The 22,728-nt window shown below is 30.6% G+C and overlaps 1 long non-coding RNA gene across 1 annotated transcript; it reads right to left on the bottom strand.

Moving 5' to 3' along the window:
- Window positions 1–306: 306 nt before the first annotated feature.
- Window positions 307–2,068, bottom strand: LOC139905054 (uncharacterized). The gene is made up of 3 exons (XR_011779523.1): window positions 1,380–2,068; window positions 1,186–1,325; window positions 307–1,123 (listed from the first exon to the last, which is right to left on the bottom strand). It is a non-coding gene; the product is annotated as an uncharacterized lncRNA (long non-coding RNA).
- Window positions 2,069–22,728: the final 20,660 nt, after the last annotated feature.

Raw genomic sequence — 22,728 nt, 5'->3', positions numbered from 1 at the left:
TATTGTAGAGAAAAACGCGTGCGAGGAGACAGGGGGGGGGGAGAAAGACACATGGTATCATTATTTAAAATACTGATGTGATTATCACTGATAATCACATCAGTATTTATCAGTTGCCTGCTTTATTATGATTTTTGAGGGTGTAACGAAAGTATTTATTAACAAAATGTTTAATAAAGATATACTACGTATAATTGACTTAGACGATTTTTATCCGTTACAGTAGATTTGGAAACGTCACACTCCATGAAATAGTAATTTATTGTGAACCATATTCTCAGAAAAATAACTAATAAAACGACAAAATAAGAGTATTTCGAAATATATTTGAAGTTCCAAATTTAAAATAGAAGGCTTAAATTAAATATAATCTACATACTAAAAAATAAACCATCATACATTTAAGTTAAATATACAAAATTAAACAATTATAATCATATAACTAATAATAACAATAAATTATAAAAACAGAATATTGAAATAATAGATTGATCCAAATAATATCTTCTTGTTCTAACATCGGAATTCAGTTCAATATGTCATAACTTGAGGTTGCAAAATACAAGCCAGACGTGGAGTTTAATCAAAAAGATCACCTTTTTCCTTATGTGTAAGTTGCATATACAATTGTGCACAGGATAGATATATTTCTACCAATGAAATTTTAATAATTATTAATAATAAAGTAAATCATAAAATAATGTTAGATTTCAATCCATATCTTCTCCCAATCTTAGTAAGAACACCTTTAGAATCCCACTTTCATTTATTTCATATTTATCTAAAAAAAGAAAAGTTAATCCATGCAGTCAAATTTAACTGATAAGACAATTCAGGCAACCATTCTTGACTTATGGTAGTTTTCTAACATGACATCGTAAAGATTTAGAGCAAAAGCTCATTATGTAGTAATGTCAGGCGATATTACTCCTTATTAAGAGCATCAAAGAAGATTTTTTTCTCCGCTATTTATGCTTATATAACAATATATATACACAATTGGTAATTATAATGCTACAGCCAATGCAACTACCCCCGTTGTTGTGACCATTTAAGCAGTTGTTTTTGCCTTTTAGGAGTTTTCTGAACACCATTTCTTGGAGCCTATCAACCATAGCTAAGCCTTAAGTGATAAAAAAGTAATATTTATTGACTATGTAATATTGGAAAACCTAATGATCATACCAAAGTCTTTAAGTGAAGAAATTAGTCTCAGACAAACTAGTTGCGAACCATCCAAAGCTACTACCCCCCTTGTTGTGACCATTTAAGCAGTTTTTTTTACTATTTAATGAGTTGTGTATCATCATTCTTGATATGTTTAGCTAAAATAGAATCATATTTTAGGGTTAGACTTAAAAAAAAAATTGAATACTTACTGTGAGATAGTACAAAATTCAGAGTTCCATTTCGATATTCGTAAATACTTTTTACTGATAACTTGATCATCATTTGGTGTGGACGACTCAAACTTTTTTATATGTATTTCTATAAATGACATCAGTACCAACATCCTCCATTAATTTAATGATGGCTCCTCGGGAAGGGATAGGTTTATTCGTGTATTTCTCCATAAATTTTTTGAACATAGATGATTAGCAATTGATAAGGTTATATTACATGCAATAAGCATCTTTGTGAGATCAGAGTTAAAGTCTGACTTGATGTATTCATCATTAACTTGATTTTTTAAATGAAGATCCATTCTCTTGATATGAGATGAGAATAATGAGTGGCGTGTAATTCTAGATAGGAGACCAAAGGCACATTTATTTCGACAAATCCGACAAACCATCTGTTTCTCATCTGGTAAGTAATTCCCAAATTCCTGGGCCTCCATTTTCAGAAATCCAGACAGAAGGCAACGTTATTTTATGCATTTTATTCAGTTCTCTATCGACTATCACCATCTAATATTATATTAATATTGAATAATAAAGGCGGGAATGATGACGTTCTTGATTGATAGAAGAAGATGTATATTATTTAATCAATGATGCCATAAGTATTTCTTCTCTTCTGCTCGCACGCTTTTCTATTCTTACCAAAATTATCACCCTTAGGCATGACTTAGGATACCCAAGAATGTTTTGCTAAAGTGTAGAAACTTCATTACATTTCAGGGACGTAAATTAAGGATGATATCACACCATTCAATTACAATCTGTGAGTTCATAATTTTTATTCTGACAATCTATTTTTGCTCCGTTAATTTGCAACCCAACCAAAGGGTTAAATAGGAAAATTTAGTGATAGAAATAGACGATAATTCGTCAATTAATAAATAAATTTATTAAACAAATCCTAGTTTTCTTTTGTGTCGATGGGCCACATAAATACATATCCATGTACTATATGAAGAAAAATATTTTCTATACATTATATGTGGTTACAATAATGGAGACTTTTTATTCCCGTTATAAAACTACTGTTACTCAAAATCAGTATTCTCCTTTTCCTAAGAAAACTGTATCAATGAAGCTCGACCTGAGACAGACCTAATAAAAATATTTGGGTATTTTACCTTTGTACCTTTGTATTTAGGTATTATCACATAAAATACTTCTTCTCTTTTTGCATAGTCTCAAAATAACATGTTAGTAACAACAAAATATTATTACTTTTTTCATCCATTTTAACATTTATTGCAATGTTCTAAATGCCAATTAACTTGGAAAGAAAGACGGGAACCAAATGAGCAAAAAATCCAGTTATTTCATTTTTAAGCTTCTTTTCAACCCCCCTATCAACTATTAGTGAATGTCAAAGGTAGTATTAAATACTTTTGACCTATGGATATCACATGCTTTGCTTAATGAGAGGATTGATAGGGTTCTCATATAGACGGTGTGTCATTAAGAAATATAGAAAGTACTCCTAAAGTTAGGTCGATGGAGAATGCTTTATTAAATGTTAAGAGCTACCCAGCAAAGAATATAACTGTAGGAGAACCTGTGGTTGTGGAGCATATTTGTGCTATTTTAATTTCGGCTGTGGCAAGATATGGAACGTCCGAATTCAAGATCCATAGGGCAATTGAGGGTGCTTTGGAATGGGCCTGGGATATCATTAGATATCATTCATCAAAAGCATCAAGCGATTTTTGGACTTTACAGAAAATAATCAAACTTTTCAGAAAAAAAACAAACGAACTAGTTGTTAGTTTAAAAGCAAATTTGCTCCTCATGTTATATGTTTGTATTTTATTGATTTTAGATGCTAATGATATTAGATTAAATACTTCATATTTGATGTTTGTAAGCCTTAATTGTCTGAAAAAAATTTTAAACTATAATGTTTAATTATATTTTTGATAATGCATCTTCACCAGAAAATTTTAGATAATTCAAATTTTTATAAATTTTTAAACACAGCTTTAAAAAAATTATAAACGATTTATAAACATGATGGCATTAGGTCTATCTTTTTTTACATAAAAAACAATAAAATGAATGTGAAATGATAAAATTCAGCTCTATTACATCAATTTGAATAAAAACACAACTAGACCTAATATATAGATTTCTATATTTTAAATATCCGACTGAGTAATTTGATAAACTATTCCTTTTGGAATTGGGCATTACATGTTACAAAGAGTATATTTCATAATTTACATTTCGTATTAGGATATTTTCATGATTAGAATATAATTCATAAAGCAAAATATATCTATGTATATGTATAACATATTACATTTACTCGAACATATTTATTAGAAACTCGTTCTATTGTAATTTTTTGTCTATATATATATGATCGCATTGATTGGCAATCAAATAAGATTTTTAATACAAAAATTAGGATAGACTGGGGAAAGTTTCAAAAAGCCCTTATTTTCCTTATTATATCAAAGAAGATGCAAAAACAAAACTTACATTAGAACATTATAATACAATGCAGATTATCGAAAAAAAAAATGACTATTTTTCTTCAATTTTGAGGAGTAGTAATTTCTTAATAATTCATTTAGTACTTCATTGTTTGTGATGAAAATTAAACACCATTTTTATTATAGATTATTTTGCTAATAGTTGGTATAATTTAATCATAATTCAACACTCACTCACCGGGGAGAAATTTGAAATAGTAAAAATTTGGGACAAAGGAGTCAGAATTAACAAAAATTGAAATTGTCCCCGTATTATTTATTCTTCATTTACAGCAGAACTGTATAATTTAATGAAGTGTAAATGCAGAAAAAAATCAATCCTCTTTTTTAATTTTTTTTAAAGATATTGTATAAAACTGATTTTCACATATTACCCAAAAAGCACTATTTAGTGTTATTTACTTAACTATTAATTCAGGTATAATTTTTTGAAGCTGTTATAATCGTCCCAGGTTGCAAAAACAATTAAAATACTTAACAGGTCGCATTCAAATACAATTTCTTGAAACAATATAAATACTACATCTTAAATTAAATTCAAATTATAGAATACATATGGTATTTTGTGTTAAAATTTGACAAATCTAAAAAGTCGACCCAGCTTTTAGAAATTGAGTAAAAAACGTACAAAAAGTTTTGTAACTCTTCTTCGTCTCCCCTAAAAGTAATACTTAAATTGATTTGATTTCTTTGTAAAAAACAAAAACCAAAAAAAAAAAATATCCAATCTGGATATATATATATATAAATTACTTGAACTTGTAATACCACGTTAATAGGTAGATAATAAAGAAGATTGGTTTGACATGAGTATCATCTAACTCAAACTAATAACTATATAACTATTCAGTAAAATAAATATCTTCTAAAAATCAGAACATATTCACCTCATTTTACAAGATTAAAGCCAACTAATGTGATTACATCCTTAACAGTTTTATTCCTAACTTCATGAAACGAAATCTTATCTGTGATAATGACTTTGTGTGTTACTAGCTTTCAAGGGTTCTTTATTATTCATGGTAACCTATTAATTAATACCTGAAAGACTGTGTATTTTACAAATCATTTATTTAGTTAGGTTCCTACATATATTTCTGGCCTAGGGTACACTAAGTGTTGCCAGGTGCAATTTGACATTTCCTTTGGTAAGTTTGACATTTTTGTAGCATAATCGTACTCAGAATGTTTTTGACTTGAAAAAATTAATTGATACAAAAATGGAATTAAGTCGTAAACTTTTTCGTGCAATCATTTTTCACAATTTTCGACGTGGATTATCACGACAAGAGTGCATTGATGAACTTAAATCCTTGTAAGGCGATTAAGCACCATACTATAGCTCTGTGAAAAATTGGTTTGATGAATTCAATCATGGCCGACGCTCGCTTAAAGACGAACTCTGTTATGGCAGTCCAAAAACGGCCGCTGTGCCAGAAAACATTGATGCTGTGCACTAAGTGATAATGCAAATCGTCATGTGACATACTGTGAGATAGAGGCATCCTTGGACATTTCTTTCACTAGTATACATTCGATATTGCATGTACACCTGGCCCTAAAAAAAAGGTTTGTTCTCGTTGGATCGCACAATTCGACAATTGCTGAATTGGTACCCAATGACTTCTTTTTATTCCTGCACATAAAGAAAAAAAAATACGAAGTCAACGATTTTCGCCGCCAGAAGATGCTGTTGAAGCGTTTAAAAATCCTTGTTCTGGAGGTGTCTCTATCGGAGTAGAAAAAGAGTTTGGACGATTGGTTTTAGCTCAAAAGTGTATAAATCATGCTGGAGAATACTTTGAAAATAAGCAATAAAACCATTTCTGATGATAAATATTTTCTTTTTCATTATTAGGCCAGAAATATATATAGTAGCCTACGTATTACACCCATTATTGTGTTTGTATTTAAAAAAAAAATTGATTACTATGTTTTCTGTTATATATTGCTTTTTAATTTTTAATGAAAAATATCACTACTGACCTAAAGATTAATATCTCAGTTCACATCAGAACAAAGATTTGTTGTTTCTATATAAAAATATTAGTTCAGTTTACCCTCCTTCTCAATGAACTAGATAAGCTATATGGAAGCTGAGATATTAAGAAATAAAGTCCAGATGCTTCCCAAACATCTGATTCCATACGGTGTGAAAATCAACTTGGAGGTTTGTTCAGGGAATTTAAAGATAAGTGTACGGCCATAAGTCTTTTTAAACATCTCAAAACAGATTTTTTCTTCCAATAGAATCAAAGGGGTTACTCAAAAAAACTTTGTAAAATAAATTTAAATTGGCCACCCTCATCACCCCATCTTAAGCTCCTAGATGTTTCAAATAAGGAATATTTGAAAGGAAACCAATAAAGTTTCCAAAACAAGCAAGGATGATCTTATGGTCCATATTCAATCACCTCGGAACAAAATTTACAAGGAAACTGGGCAAGCCACATGCAAAGTGGTAACATAGCGTTTGAAAATAGTTATAAATATTTTTGGAAATATTGCAATAGTTATATAATAAGGTGTTGCGTAAATTGAAAATACCGTACGAGATTGTAAAGGCATGTTAAATTTATGTCCAAAGTGCATCGGTTTATGGTATTTCTTTTTAAAAATCGAAAATTGACGTTTGATGAATAAAAGGGAAAAATGAAAAAATATTAAAACATTATTCAGAAAATGATAGATATTTCAGTTAAACATCTTTTTTATGTATATGTCAAATTTATAAGGGAATCATTTTCCATACAAATTTCTACAATTTTTTTTTATGAATCCTTTTTTTTGCACATGAATAAAAAAAATGGAACTGCAATTTTCACTGATGATTTTTTTTTGCACATTACTTTTTTGATCATGTATACATTTAGAAAGCGTCTATTTTTAATTGTTGTTTTTTGAGACACCAATAACTTTTTAATTTTTTTCTAGTCTCCTGGAGCTCCAAAAAAAACAAAAAAAACAAAACAATATCCAATATCGATACCCTTGTTTTATCTTGACCAGTTTCTGTTGGCACCCTTGCAAAGTTTCAGCATCTTAGGCCCAACCTTGTGAGTGCCCATAAGAGACAAACACAGAAACTGTAATATATAGAGATTATATTTATTTTTGATTGATTGATTTGTTGTTGCATATTTATGTTATTTCAAAAATTTCAATAATCACCTTATACTTTTTCTAACAATGATATTTTATATTTTTTATAAATACTAACTATAAGTCTACCACTATATTCTTTGACTATTTCTGATGGTCGAATTAAATAAATAAAATGAGTTTGGATAATTTTTGTATTCTTTGACGGGAATTATTGCACATTTTAATCTAGGAATGATTTTAATTAATCCATTGGACTCACCACAAACTATACATTGCCCCCCTTGCACCTACTCAACTTAAGTTTAAACTTGGGAAATATGACGTATATACATTTAAGCTGTTTTTTATTTAAGCAGGGTTTAAGGATAAGTTGAGTTGGTGCAAGTGGGCCTATATTTAGTAAAAAATCAAAAAATCACAATAAAAGAATGAGAAATTGATAGATTTTATGAATCAAAATTTTTAAATATCTGAGGCTTGGGTAACGAACAAATGTTCTTTGATCATACAAATTGAGTATTCACAGATATTGGCTTCTCTTTCACGTTGCAATATTCATTTTACATTTTCTTGATGTTATAAGAAGCACAATTGGCTGGCAATATCAAGGGATTGGTATCCAGCTAAAAATTAATAAAGTATTTATTAGCATTTAATTTAAGATTATTTTATGAACTATTTGTGTAACGATTTTTATTATGCCGTAATTTAAAAGCTTTTGTTTTATTTTTTATGCCTGTCTACTAATTTCATTTATGATAAAGTCACGCTATGATGTATTTTTAATTTGAATGAATGCCACAAATAAAGCCCAAGAAAAACTGACTCACCTACATATTTGAAGATTCATAAATCCAACTTTTATCAATATATTCGAGCAATAAGAACAGATTTAAATACACGACTATATTTTTCTTTCAAGCAGAAATAGAATAAGCCCTTAGATTATAAATATTTGAGAAACCAAGTTATCCTATTTCTATTGTAGTATATCTCTTCGAGACACTCTACCAATATTTCACTTTTGAATAAAGATAAAATAAATGACTTCTTCAATCTTGTAAAACAAAACAACTTCTTTATTTTCATTAGTACACGGATAAATTAATAATAAAAATTACCAGGAACAGATAGAATAAGTAATCTTTAGAATATAATGAAATAAATAATAATATTTAATAAAGATTAAAAGAACCACATACTTCCCCCCTTCGACTAATTTTGGTTTTAGAGACTCAAATTGACTTTGGTTTCCCATTGATTTCTACAAAAAAATTTTTCATAATTTTCTTATTACTTTGAATGGACCACTATAATGGATTTCATGAAGGACGAATTTGTGGGTTTAAATCATATACTTAAGTTGTTTCTTGAAGTTTTTTGTAAATTGAATAAAATAATGAATGATCCATTTTATTATTGTGTTGCGTATTAATTTTTGGTTTAATTATTTTATTATAAGACAGAACTGTCCCAGATAACCGAATTTCTTCCCTGAATACTATTAAACCATAAAGACTTTTCTACAGATTTTATGGTTGTCCTTAAGTCCAATAATATGCAAGGCAATTTTTTTACCCGATTAACACTTAATTTTAATATTTTGCAACAAATTGCTTCCTTTAAAGTTCTATGTTCTCTTTTAATAAGACCATTGCCTTCAGGGTGGTAGGGACTTGTTTTTATGTTTTCAATCTTGATTTTTTTCATTGATATTAAGAAGTCGGACTGTCAAATTTATCTGTCGTTATATACATAGTATATTCAAACCTAGCTAACCAATTAGTCATTAAATGATAGTTAAGTTTATGTGATAAATTGTTTTACCTGGGGATTTTATCTTTTCATACCATATATTTGATGATTTCCTTTTCTTAGACTTATCATATATTTTGCATCGCTTGATAATTTAAAAAAAATCTGAATTAATAAATTTTTACCTTCAATTTTTCTAATAGAGTTTTTAATTCCTCTTTGATGCACTGTTATTATCTATTTATTGACCTGTTCTGAGTTTACGATGGGCCTTGGATATTTTGCTCTCAAATAATATATTTTCTTTATTTATTTCTATCCATTCAGCTAATGAGTATTTCTGCTGAAGATTTTCTATTTTTGTTTTTCCCCCACTATTTCCAGGCGACGAAACTTAATTTTGTCCAAATTAAATCCATAAAAAATATCTACTGGTAGATTATTTTTGCCAAACATATGTGTCAAGTTAGTATCTCTTTCGCTTAATCCTAGAAAAAATCTGTAATATTTAGCAGGCCATTTTTGATCTTTGACTAATTTTTCAATAATCTGTTAAACACATAATATATCTTCCTATAATAATGTGAACAAAATGTCTATTCAATTCTGATGCATTAACTTATATCCTAAATTTCCCACCAGAATTATAATTAATAAGCATTATGACCTTATCCATACATAGTTTAAGTTTTTTAAAATCTTGATAAATATTCTTATTTACATATTGTCTAAAGGAAAGATTTAGATTTTTTAAAATGATTGTACTTATATTTATGAATGTGCGTCGGTTATAATCAAACCTTAATTAGTTTTAATTAAATAATAATAGAAAACAAATATTAGGAGTAAGACAACGAAATGAGTGTTTTCTAAATTTGCTTTGAGATGAACACAGCTCAGTCTTTGAGAAAGTTAACGATTTGAATGTTTTTTTGCTTGTGTAAGTAATCTTTACGCGTAAAATGCTGACGATTATGAGTGATTCTCCCTCTCTTGACTAAACATACAAATGAAAATTGATAATTCCATACTTGAGAAGAATTGTCTATAGCTACAAACAGAATTTCTGTTTTTTTCTGCTGTTTTTAAGAGGAAACGTTGCAATGTACAAAAAAGTAAAAGCTTGATAAATACTAATAAGAAAAGAAATCATATTAGCATTCATATTAGTTTATATTTAAACTATAATTAAAAATTATATTATTATAATTGTATGTTTATTATACTTTTAAAAAGATAAAAAAACTGTTTGTTACATTTTGTACTTTAAAAGAAAACTAATTCATTTGGCATAGATCACACAATGTGTTAGAAGAAAATGTATGTATTTAACAAAACGTTGTAATTCATTAAATATAATTTTGACTAATTGCATAATTTGAAAATATATACCTATATTGATGTTTAAAGCAAGCAAAAGACTCAAGTCCTACTCGAACTGTTAGAATGATTACATGGTACTGTATTCGTCAAAGATTTAATATTTGTCTTGGATTTTGACATGATATAATAGGACTTTATACTACTGAACAATGAATTCTAGAGAAAAAACAAGAGTGCACCTGAATAGCAAGTAATCAGTCCTATATTTCAAAAAATGTAGTAATTCACTAAATATAAACCATATAAATATATCAGTTTGTATAACTGAACATAGTTTTAAAATAAAACAGTTTCATTTACAAATAATGACTGGTTTGCTGGCTGGCCCACGTAAATTCATATGCAACTATAAAGGCAAATTTCTTTTAAATAAATATTTGTATTACAATTTGGAGGCAACAAAGAATTATATACTCAATTTTTGTAACTACATATTAAATTGGATGATTCAATTAGTTGATTAGTTGTTTCCCAGAAAAGTGGACTAATTTTAGTGATATAATTTTAGTAGGTATGTTATAATTGGGAGTGAGATGCAATATCCCTCCACGAAAAAATGTCTGACACCGGACTCAGCAAAAACCAAGGAGTAAAATAAAATATATTCAATCCTTCTTTTGATTCATGACTTTTAAATAGATTTCCATAGGTCATTTGGTGAAAGAATGAAATATGTTGAGTAATGAAAAAAGTCCAAACCCGATGTTGATCCTTAGAAATTAGTAAAATATAATTGATTCCTATTTTACCATGATGTTGAAGATAAGGGTGGTTATCTTCTAATTTTGTGAAACCTAATATTTAATGGTGATAATCACGCACTTCTCAACACACTCAATCAAACATTATAATAGACAAATAAACAAAAGTTAGTAAAGAAATATATACCTTAGGCCTGAGTTCGTAGAAATGAAAAGCAAAAAAGAAGAACTGCACTGTCCTCCTTGTAGATTATCTTGTACTAGATGAGGCATATTGAATGTGATTAGAGACTTTAGATATATGATACATCGTGTCTTTATTGAAGTGAAATTGATACTTGTTGAACTATTGCACTAAAGATTGTACTCGTGTTTTTTCATGAACTCATAATGATGTGGATTCGGAGACAACTTGGTTTCATAACAGGAGGAATCACAACCATTTACTGATTGCATCATTAAAAAAATAACAGAACACAATTTCTAATAATTTTCTCCATTACCGATACGGAGTAGATATTGTACATTTTGCCTAATAAATTAGACCATATTTAATGGATTTGGAGTATAAAGACTCAAACTTGAAACCAGATAGGTTGGAATACAGATCAGGCAATATGAATTAAGTTTAAAGTCTCGAACTTGCAAGTTAGTTACTTGGGCAACCCTATGGCCTAAAGGAAAAAAAACTATTCCCATACACACATTCTTATCTCTCCCACTACTACCTAGTACCTATGTATCTATTTACAGTTGGATAATGAAATTCAAGGTGAATAATTCTTAATGTATACATTACTTGTATTAATTGGATGCAATACCACCTAGACCTTATACTTTCTTTTAACTTAATATAGGTTTAGTGAATACATTTGTATCAAACATGTTACAAAAACTACATAATAACATGTTAGTCATAATGATCATTTTTCATGATTGATCCTTCCTTCCAAAAAATATGTTCATAGGGGCCATACGTTTATTTTAGGCAGGTACATCCGTATAAGTCAACCACCATAGACACTACAAAATATGTACAAAAGACGAGAAAGAATATCAAATAAAGCCTGAGGTCAATGTTAAAAATAACTATGATGTACACAGCTCGGTAAAAAATAAAGGGACAAAGTAATGTGTTTGTTTTTTTGCAAATTATGTATACTAACCCTTGTAAGTACTTTTTTATGAGACAAATTTTATAGGTAAATGTGTAGAACTTGCAATTCTATAATCATATCTATGTATGGCAATACTGCTATTTCCTCTTTAAATGTACTTAACATATCATTATTATAAGTAAGATCTAAATCTAAGAATTTTTCTTTTTTTTTAAATAAAATGAATTGTAAATTGATTGACGAAGATATATTTTTGATTGATTCAATTTCTAAGAGTGTAGAAAAAAATGAAATAATCTCATTTATATTAATCTTTTTTTGTAATGAGTTTCAAACTGTGTGGTACACTCTGGAGGACAGAGGGGAAGGAAAAGGTTTATGAACGTTGATGAATTAACATTATTGGTCTTTGGGGGGTAATCATCCAAAGATTACTTTTCATCTAATTCTTCATTTTGATCACTTTTTTATTTGTAAGAAAATATTAACGAGTTAATATGTAAGTACTCCCTAATGAAAGAAATTTTTTGTGTATATAAATATATGATGTGTGTTCAAAACATTAGGTGACTTTTAAAATTTCGTGGGTAACGTACAATTGGTATACTCAATTTTTTGGATTTTTTTATGCTAGTACACTCTCTATGAACATATATTTACTGTTTCAGCTATATTATACATATATTTAGTTTGTTTGTGAGAGGCATAACAGCTAAATGTATTTTTTGTGTTCAGAGATTTTTTTTTTTTAGAAAAGATGAATAAAAGATTTTGCATCAAATTTAGTCAAAAAAATGAAATTAAGTGCTCCAAAATACTTGAAATGTTGACAGTGGCAATGTAAATGTGATGAGTAAGAAAATGTTAACAAGTGATAAAAAATCTTCCATGTTGGCTGGAAAAATGCCAATGACAAGCTTCGCTCTGGACGCCCAAGCACGCCAGCAACAATGGCAGTGAATAATTGTTTTTGAAAATTATGGAATCCCTGTCAGAGAAGTTGCTGAGAAAATTGACATATCGGTTGGCTCGTGCCATAATTTTTTTTGGACGTTTTGAGCATGAGACGAGTGTCAGTGAAGTTTTTTCCGAAACTGTTTTTTTTGACAAAAAGAATCGTCGCATTTTGGCCAATAACATACCCACAATCATGTCTCAACCACCAATTTACCAAATTTGACCCTATATGACTTTTTATTGTTCCCAAAACTGAAGAGACCTATGGATGGTTGGAGATATGCAACAATTGAGGAGATAAAGACAACATCCCTGGAAAAGCTCAAGTGCTTATGAAAAGTCCTTCGTGGATAAATATTGATGAATAAATAAACATTTTTATCTGAAAAAATATAGAGTCACCTTATTTTTGAACACACCTGGTATAATAATGGGTACCAAAATGAAAAAAAGGACCATCTTATACTGCCAAAGCAGTTCCTTTCATCCTTTATATGAGCAGTTTTTAATGCTTTCACCTCTATTTTTAAGTTTTAATGCCATAAATTGACAAGTGGTGATATTTTGGTCATCTGTATTCAATAGAATTTAAACAACATTTTGTCACTCTAAAGATGTCTAGGACAACGTTATTTGAATATTTAATAATGGAGACACCCTTTTTTAAATCATTTTTACGTAAAAAATCCATAGTATAATCTATTTATAGTTAAGTTTAAGAAATTTGTGGCTATAAAATGTTAGCAAAATTTGATGGATCAAGAAAAATATCCACAAAATCCTAGGAACTAGGTATATACAAGAAGGATTATGTTAATTCTTAATAGGATATTACCTGGTTTGAACCTGTTCAGCCATTAATTTGTAAATTTGCAACCTTTTGAATACATGATGGGTATATAATTAGTTATTAAGTAATTCATGTCATCTTCATTGCCTTTTGCGAGAAAAGTGTTCTTATGTATAATTATATTTGAGCAAAAATGGATCATGCCGTCATTTGATTTTAGCTTTGGGTCTGGGATAAAAGATATCTTTAGAGACAATAACAAAAAAAATAAAAAATAATAATTAACAGCTAAATCAATTCAATTCAAGTGAATATTCCGTTAATTGTTCACTTTCCCCCGTTCTGTCCTTACTTCTGGAATTCAAATTTTTTGTTATATTTTATTGTCTAGATCGTACGAGTTTCACGGTATTCAAGTATTAACACATGAGTGATGAGTTTTATCTATTTGCCAAACTTATTTCATTTGTTCTAAAAATATCTTCATTAAGTATTTTTCATTTTGGGCTTCCAACATAGGAAGAGTTTTAACAAAATTATAAATAATTTAAGGAAATGCTTAAAACAGTATCTTTTATTAATCACCTTGATTATTAATCAAGATGATTTTGTATTATTAACGTATTCAAAATTTCATTGCGTGAGATGACCATCTACTAAAACTTATCATCTAGAAACTAAGGTCAAGAGGAACCTCTTTCAGATGTTATATATTGCACCATTGTTGATCCCGATGTCACTAGTCCCTAAAAGGTAATTTTCCTCAAATTATTTTTAAAAGGATGGGGTCTTATTGGACTTACAGCCAGACCCAGACTTGCAACTGAGTACTAATCTTAACTCCATAAGCTTCTTCATTTTTGTACAAAATAATCTTTTCAGTCTAGTAAATCTCTTAGACTTTGCGGCCATTGGCCATAGAATTACAAAACGTTTACGTTGTATTTCCATTTTCACAAGGGAACTCCGATTTCAACATGATGCACCCCGTTTACAAACTTTTTTTTACTGTTTTTGATGAATAAGGACTTTTAGACCTTTATACAATGCAACTTTTCATTCATAGTATTTAATCATGTATGTGAAATAATACTTTTTTGGTAAATAATAGGGCATCATTTGACAGATCTATTAAAGTCCTTTCAAATGAAAAATAAATTAGCATTGTAGGTCTTTGGGTTTTCCAGATATTGCCAATTATTATGTTTTTTTAAACGTGCTGTAAATTTAGACTTTTCAAAATAAATGAAATTGTGACATCTAGATTCCCCGACAAAAAAATAGCTGAAGGTCTTAATAAAGTTGAGAGTCATCTTATTTATACATTTTATTTTATTTTTTGTTGATTAACAGTTTTATTTCTTCACATCATATATATCGAGGTTTTTTTAAAAAGTAATTTAAAATAATTTCAATATACTTTTTTGACAACTAAAATAGTTTTAACAAAAGGAAGATAATTTATGAATCTGCCACCTTCTTTGTTAGACGTTTAACCTTCTTAACAACATCAGAGATGACAACGACCATGTAGAACACAATTTCAGTCAAATGCTCTCTTAAAATCCAATAAACCTTTGAATTTTAATGGGAGATTAAATAACAGATCTGACCTCCGCCGGGAAGCTAATATTTTGGGGCAAATCAATGTGAGACAGTTTCATTCTATCAATAAAGACAAGTAGATTGTCATTTACTTCCACTAATATGTAGCCTTATTTTGGTCCTCAAATACCCTTCTCTATCGTACTGGAAGTTCATTGGAATAACGAAATCAATATGGGGATAGTTAATAGCTCCAATGTTGAGAAAGTTTTACTTATAGTTAAGAAAAGACAAAGAAGATTCCACTTGAACTACATTATTGAGTCCATTGCCCCAAGAATTATTTTAGAAAACCATTTCACAGCCTCTCACTTAAAATGGCTTCCTCAAAGAATGGCAAGATCATCATTGTTCACTAATAATCCCAAGACTGACTATGAAGATAGACTTTCTTACTTCTATCGAAGAGAGGTTGAGACTTCCTCCGTTCTTTCTTTTTTATCGTACTGGAAGTTCATTGGAATAACGAAATCAATATGGGGATAGTTAATAGCTCCAAAGTTGAGAAAGTTTTACTTATAGTTAAGAAAAGACAAAGAAGATTCCACTTGAACTACATTATTGAGTCCATTGCCCCAAGAATTATTTTAGAAAACCATTTCACAGCCTCTCACTTAAAATGGCTTCCTCAAAGAATGGCAAGATCATCATTGTTCACTAATAATCCCAAGACTGACTATGAAGATAGACTTTCTTACTTCTATCGAAGAGAGGTTGAGACTTCCTCCGTTCTTTCTTTTTTATCGTACTGGAAGTTCATTGGAATAACGAAATCAATATGGGGATAGTTAATAGCTCCAAAGTTGAGAAAGTTTTACTTATAGTTAAGAAAAGACAAAGAAGATTCCACTTGAACTACATTATTGAGTCCATTGCCCCAAGAATTATTTTAGAAAACCATTTCACAGCCTCTCACTTAAAATGGCTTCCTCAAAGAATGGCAAGATCATCATTGTTCACTAATAATCCCAAGACTGACTATGAAGATAGACTTTCTTACTTCTATCGAAGAGAGGTTGAGACTTCCTCCGTTCTTTCTTTTTTATTGCGACAAAGTTACACCGGTCATAGAAATGGTACAGAGTTTAATAAGAAGAGAATAGGACCAAAAACTTACTCTCTTCGATTACCTCATCGCTACATCCCCCAAGACACGTAGGGGCAGGAAAGATTACATGTCTCATATTTAAAGTGAAAGGGATCCTTTATGCTGCCAGGGTTAAACTTAGTCTTGGTCCTTGTAATCTACAAAAGTATGTTTGGGGATCTATCAAAATAGACAATCCTATAACTTGGTTACTTTACGTTCATGTTTACTAAAATAATATATTCAGGACTGGTAAATAACTTGATCATAGTGATGATTTGTTTTTCAGATGTAATATACATCTATATGAATAAGTCAAAGATTGTTTTTCTGTCGGTCTAAATATATGAAAACAAGCCACTGAGTGCGCTGAAAATAGTACTACATTATGTAAACATATTTTAATCCGAGAAATATTAATGAAGTCGTAGTAATGAAATATAGCAGGCGTGCGTATATAGCATCGAACGTGTGTACAGGGTGCACAGTATGTAGTGTTCCCTGATGTAAATCATTCTTGATATATTATAAGAAATAATAATATATTAATGAAATATTGCAGGTGTATGCAATGTAGGTATAATAAGAGCACTGTTTCTGGTTTAAAAAAAAATATTATTATTTGTATCTTATGTATATCATAAGTCATAATTCATGTGCATATTCTGTATATGTTCGATTTGAAATAAATATAAAAGTTGGTATTTCAAAAGATTTGTTTTATGAGTGAACGCTCTTACGATTAAAGTACTCATTAGTCAACCAAACAAACTTAATTTATTTTCTCAAACACGTATAATTATTTTTTCATTCTTGAAGCGAGAACATTTATATAAAATGATAAAAGTTTTGAGAAGTTTCGTGTAAGTTTGCTCAGGAAAAACAGAAAGTAACACTGAAGATTTCTTCGGGAGTCATCTTCCATATTATTAAAGCAAAATTTGTTCTTTTCCCTACGCTTATTACTTTGGCTAATAAAGGGTACTATTAATAGTTATGTATATATAAATTATAATGTAGTTTTTGTGTCATAAATTAAAAAATAAGTAATCTTAGACTGCAATTAATAATGTGTACTTTTTTCCTTTATTAACTATAAAAACAATTTAAGGAAAAAATTAATTTTAAAGCAACAGGAAGAATATCCTGCTCTTCTTACTACTTGTCTCGTGTGCCATGTATAGTACATGTTGCGGTTGGATCGTCCTTCCGGATGTTCTTTCCGCAGAGGACCCCTTGGTGAAGTGCGATAGCCGTTTTTTGTCTTCGCGTCTCATTCAGAGGATAGTTGTGGTAATCCATTGATAGCAGCACCGTTGGCTATGTGATTGGACCTTCACGTGGAAAGTCCTGGTCAGATTTGGGCTTTAATTGACCAAATGTGAAGGCTCTAACGTCTCTATAGAAGAATACAAGGGACCCCTCTTGAGAAAATTAAAAAAAGCTTGAGGATATCAATAATACAACAAAGTCATACGGGGAAGCTGTATTTCAAATGGAAAGAAGTTCAAATCTAGAAATACAGAGAGAATCAGATAATCAGATAAATAAACCCCAACTTGTTATTTATAGTTAGGTAGAGGCAAAAAGTACAGTCTAAAGGTTGAGCCAGGAAAGTTCTATGACAACCAATTTAGAGAGAACTGAGGGACACACGGTCGTTGTGGAATCTCTGAAGGAATGGATGAATCTCATATTAATCCCAGTGGTAAAAATGCCGATGACAAGGCATTAAAAAATCCATAATTATTTACGGAACTTTCTTTTTCGAGAATATCCAAGTCCGACAAAATCCAAACGGAGAGGGAACCTGAAAATAATTCTGCCAAATGCCGTGAAGAGAACCTACAATCTGATTTAAGAGCTGTAACGTCTAGAGTTGAGGAAGGTGATTCTGAGTCTGTTAAGAGTTAATAATTTCTGTTGGTACGAAAAGCTACGTAAGTCTGTTGGAGGAGTCGAGTTTAGAACATTTAAAGGATGGTCCTCCTCTCAACATAAATAGCAGTAAAGGCCCTGACCGGTGCGTGTTAAAGAAATCACCAATGTTACCTCGAAAAGAAGATATATCATATAAAAGACAGAGATCTCTTGCCCCTGAAAAAGGGAAGATAAAGGAACATACCATTAGTAGAACGCCGTATGAAGAAAAAATATTATCGCCAGATAAAACAAAACCAATCCTCTTGGTGCTCAAAATTCTACAAAATTAAAGCCTGTACTGTGACCGAAGCCTTAATATCTCCACAGGTGGAAAGTCATTGTAAAAAGAAAAGAGGGAGAACTGCAAAACATTTATAATCAGATTAGAATTAATGTTGTTGTTTTTTGGAATACAACAATGACAACTTATCTGACGCGTTTTTTTATTCGTTGGTCTGTATCTCAAAGTCTTCTGTTTATGTCAGATCGGTTAAGGTTCCCGCCGATGATTATTGGGCATCCTCAGAAGCTCTCAAGAGCTACTTTCATCTATTTCAGAAAACTTTAAACCACCAATATTATTAAGGCAAATTTTTATCTTTCTATGTAAACTCAATTTTTTCATCTAGCAGGGCTTCTAAGGTATTTAATTACATCAGGGCCTTGCTTTTACCTGAGATAATAACACTGGCCGATTCCAGAGTGCAGGATATCAACAAGATCACCCATCTTCTTCCAAAGACAATTGAAGCCCAATTGAAAGATCCACTGACCCGAGAAGTAATTACGTTGTCGTCAATTTGGATTTCCTGGGAAACCGAACAACATTGTTTGCAGTTTATGGCCCCAACCATGATTCTAAAAATTGGTTCTCAAAACTGGTCAGAGGAGTTGACCTTTTGGAAGGAAAGTAATTATTATTAGCAAGGGACTTTAATGTAACACGAAAACCAAGTCGAGGCGCCCATGGTTATAATGGTTCATACAATAAAAATAGTTATTCAGATCTGGAACAAATAATATCAGATTATAACTTACAAGATTTAGGATTCACTAGCAATGTCCTCTCCCCAAAAATGACTTTTAATGGAAAAACGAAGACTGGCAATGTAATAAGGGGCAGACTTGACTATATAGTCTTTTTCACACCAAGGAGAGCCAACCTCCTGAAGGAATTCAGCGTGTTTCCACCATACATCTCAGATCATTGTCTAGTTTTTTTTCTTAGCGTCCCCCCTCAATCTAGAAATCTTCTTGGAAGCTCAATGTTTCCTTATTGGATTCAGAAAGTACACGAGATGATATAACCAAGGTCATTTGTGACTATGGCCTAAAGATGGAAAGTAGAATTTTGTCTCCATGGGATTCCCTGACACTCATTGAGTCTCAAGTAAAGGGGATTTTCATTCAAAAAGGCAGAGAAAAATCTAGAGAGATGAGAATTAATGAGACACAGACTTTGAACAAAGACGATTCTACCTCATACTCAAAACTGGAGGAGCTTCTGATAAATATAAATAAAGGGACACATTTATCAACTCCAGGAAGGAAATGATAAATTTAAACTTGAAGAGAAATCCTCATTCAAACATATGGACGGGTGAGATCACAGAAGAGCCTTGCGTAATTACGAGATAAATTAGCAATTTTTACACAAACTTGTACGGCTGTCCATACTGCACGTCTAAAAACCTTTGTGAAATCTGCAATTTTGCTATAGTACAAATACTATGGAGGAGTTGGATTTACCGATTACTCACGATGAAATTCTCACTTTTCTGCGTTATTATTGAAAGAAATACCTGCCTTTCGAGTCCCATAACGAGTTTGATTTACTTCCATCACCAATACTTACGAAGATTTTCCAGGATATATAAAAGAAAGGCTTTATCTCCCAGACTTTATAAGCTGTGGCTCTCTGACTTTGATTCTGGAAAAAAAAAAAAAAAAAATAGAGACCAATATGATTTAAAAAATTACTGGCCAATCTCTCTCTTGAATACATCATACAAAATACTCACATACATTCTTAATCGCCAAATAATAAAATTTCTCCCCCCCAATCATCTCTCCGCCTCAAAAAGAGTTTATGAAACTTCGCCTATTAGAAGATATTCCAGGCTCAGTTCAAGATACTATTTACTCTTCAATGGGAAGTAAATATGCAGTGGTACTCGTGGATTTTGAGAAAGTATCAAGATCTAGGACCAAATCATTTGGGGTGATGAAAAAATATGGTCAATACTGGAGACCGATGAGTAGGTAGTGGGAATCTATTATGAATGACATTTCACATACCAAGGTTGAGAATTAGGAACGAGTTTTTAAGGGGAGGAGCATTAACTTCTGTTGGTCAACACCTATCTCGTGGAGATACGGAGCTAGGCAATTTCATTCTATTGGTATTATTTTTATTGTCTCATGCTACTGTTCCAAAACCAGTCACCTTAAGCCTTCACCACCCTTCTTCATAGCAGTGGAATCACTCTCTAATAGTAGAATAAGATCTTCAATAAACGGTAATAACAGCCTTGTGTCGTCTCTTATCGTCAAGAGAAGATTGGAGAGACTGGAGCCGAAAGAAATGGTAAAGGTATTAAACCCAAAAACAATATTGAAAAACTACTAAACGGATTCCAATCAAAAATGGTTAAGATACCGATTGACCATCTCTTCTTTATTTACAAATAAGTCAAAACAAATGGTTTAGTTTGGAATGTGCTCTTTTTGTAAAGAAAACATCTAGACATCATTCCATTTGTTTTATTTTTGCTCAAATGTCGCTCCCGTCGTTAAAATGGTGGATTGTATTATCTGCGAAAAGTACAGTCATGAACTCTGCCCTTCAGATTGGCTTCTAGGAACTTTCTTCGAAATATAAACAGAACCTGAAATTTGAATATATTATCACTAAAGTCCAAGGGATAATATATGGGGTTAAAAATAAAATATTGCCTATTCTCCCAGGATTGGAAGAGTATACACTCCCCTTAATAGAGATCCAAGAAGCTGTCTCTATCCAATCAGAGATTACAGGAAAATAATGAATTATTACCGTATGTGAAGCTTACTGATGGACCAGGGAATTCTCTAGACCAGAAAGATTCGGGATGGCTCTTCTGTGTTATTAATTGCATTAATAAAGCAAATTTTGTTTGTTTGTGTGTTGTCGACCCTTAATAACTCTATGCAATGTCGGGTACAACCGGTAGTAGTTAATATTCTTCAATTGAACAATTCTAAAAAAAAATATAATAAAAGAGATTTAGAGGGAGGGAAACAGCTTAGTCGTAGCACAACACTTTAGAACATACAGAAGGAAATAAGATTATTATAAAAAAAATTCACTCTATCCCAGAATTAAATAAATGATCAATATTCCCGGGTAATGACGTCAACATTGATCGATACTATGTCATATAATATACCGAGTAATATATTGGAGAAAAGGAATAATAAAATAAACATATTTAACAAAATTTCAACGAATTTCATAAATACTAATAAAATTCGTATTATTTGTGATAATTATAGAAACAATGTGAATGTAGTCCAATAATCCATCTGGAGCACTCTAATTCCGCCTCTGCCTTAAACATTGAACCTTTGCAACGATTTAACTCAGAAGTAGATATAATAAGTTGAAGTTTATAGTCGCTTCTCAAGCTTACTCAAGCTGCTCCTCTCAAAAAATGGATGAAGACTAATTCAATATGACGGAGGAATTATAAATGAAGCAGATACACGTTTGTTCTAGCTTGAGTTGCCAGGTTAGTAAAGAAGAGGCATTGGGTATTTTCGTGTTAACGAGGTAACTATTACTTACATTTTCAATTGTTTTTTTTTTTAACTTTTAAGTGTTTTTTTAAAATATTGATATTCTTATCTTATAGGTATATATTACTTTTCTAACAATAATATCTATATATTTTATTTGTACTCACTATACATATACAAAAAGACCATTACTCTCACCACTAGTCGAAAATAATAGATCATAAACTTGAATTATAATTCATGTTATAATGTATCCGACAAATTAACCCGCATAAAACTTTTTAAGGGTTTATTATGGGATGTAAACAAAACTGGGAAGCGTAATTATATTAACTCAAAATAAGGTCCTCTTGCAACGGTCTCCCCTATAATTATTTATTTTTCTATTGATAGATATGCCTAGTATTTTTTTAAATTTCAAATTGTCTTATTCTTATTTCTTCATAAAGTTGTACATTTTTACTCTTCCTTGATAGTTTTACATTTGGCTGACATTTTATCTGAAATGGATGAGGGAATTTATTCCACCTTTTACACGTTTGAAAAGCTCCAAGCCAAATGTAAGACTCTCATGGAAGTTGATACGCTGCTATCCATCTTATTTGAAAGATAATATGACGTTTCTTCGCCATCTA

Source organism: Lepeophtheirus salmonis, chromosome 4 (genome assembly GCF_016086655.4).
Source record: "Lepeophtheirus salmonis chromosome 4, UVic_Lsal_1.4, whole genome shotgun sequence".
Lineage (NCBI taxonomy): Eukaryota > Metazoa > Arthropoda > Copepoda > Siphonostomatoida > Caligidae > Lepeophtheirus > Lepeophtheirus salmonis.
Note: the sequence above shows the minus strand (reverse complement) of the source record. Positions and strands in the feature narration are given on the sequence as shown.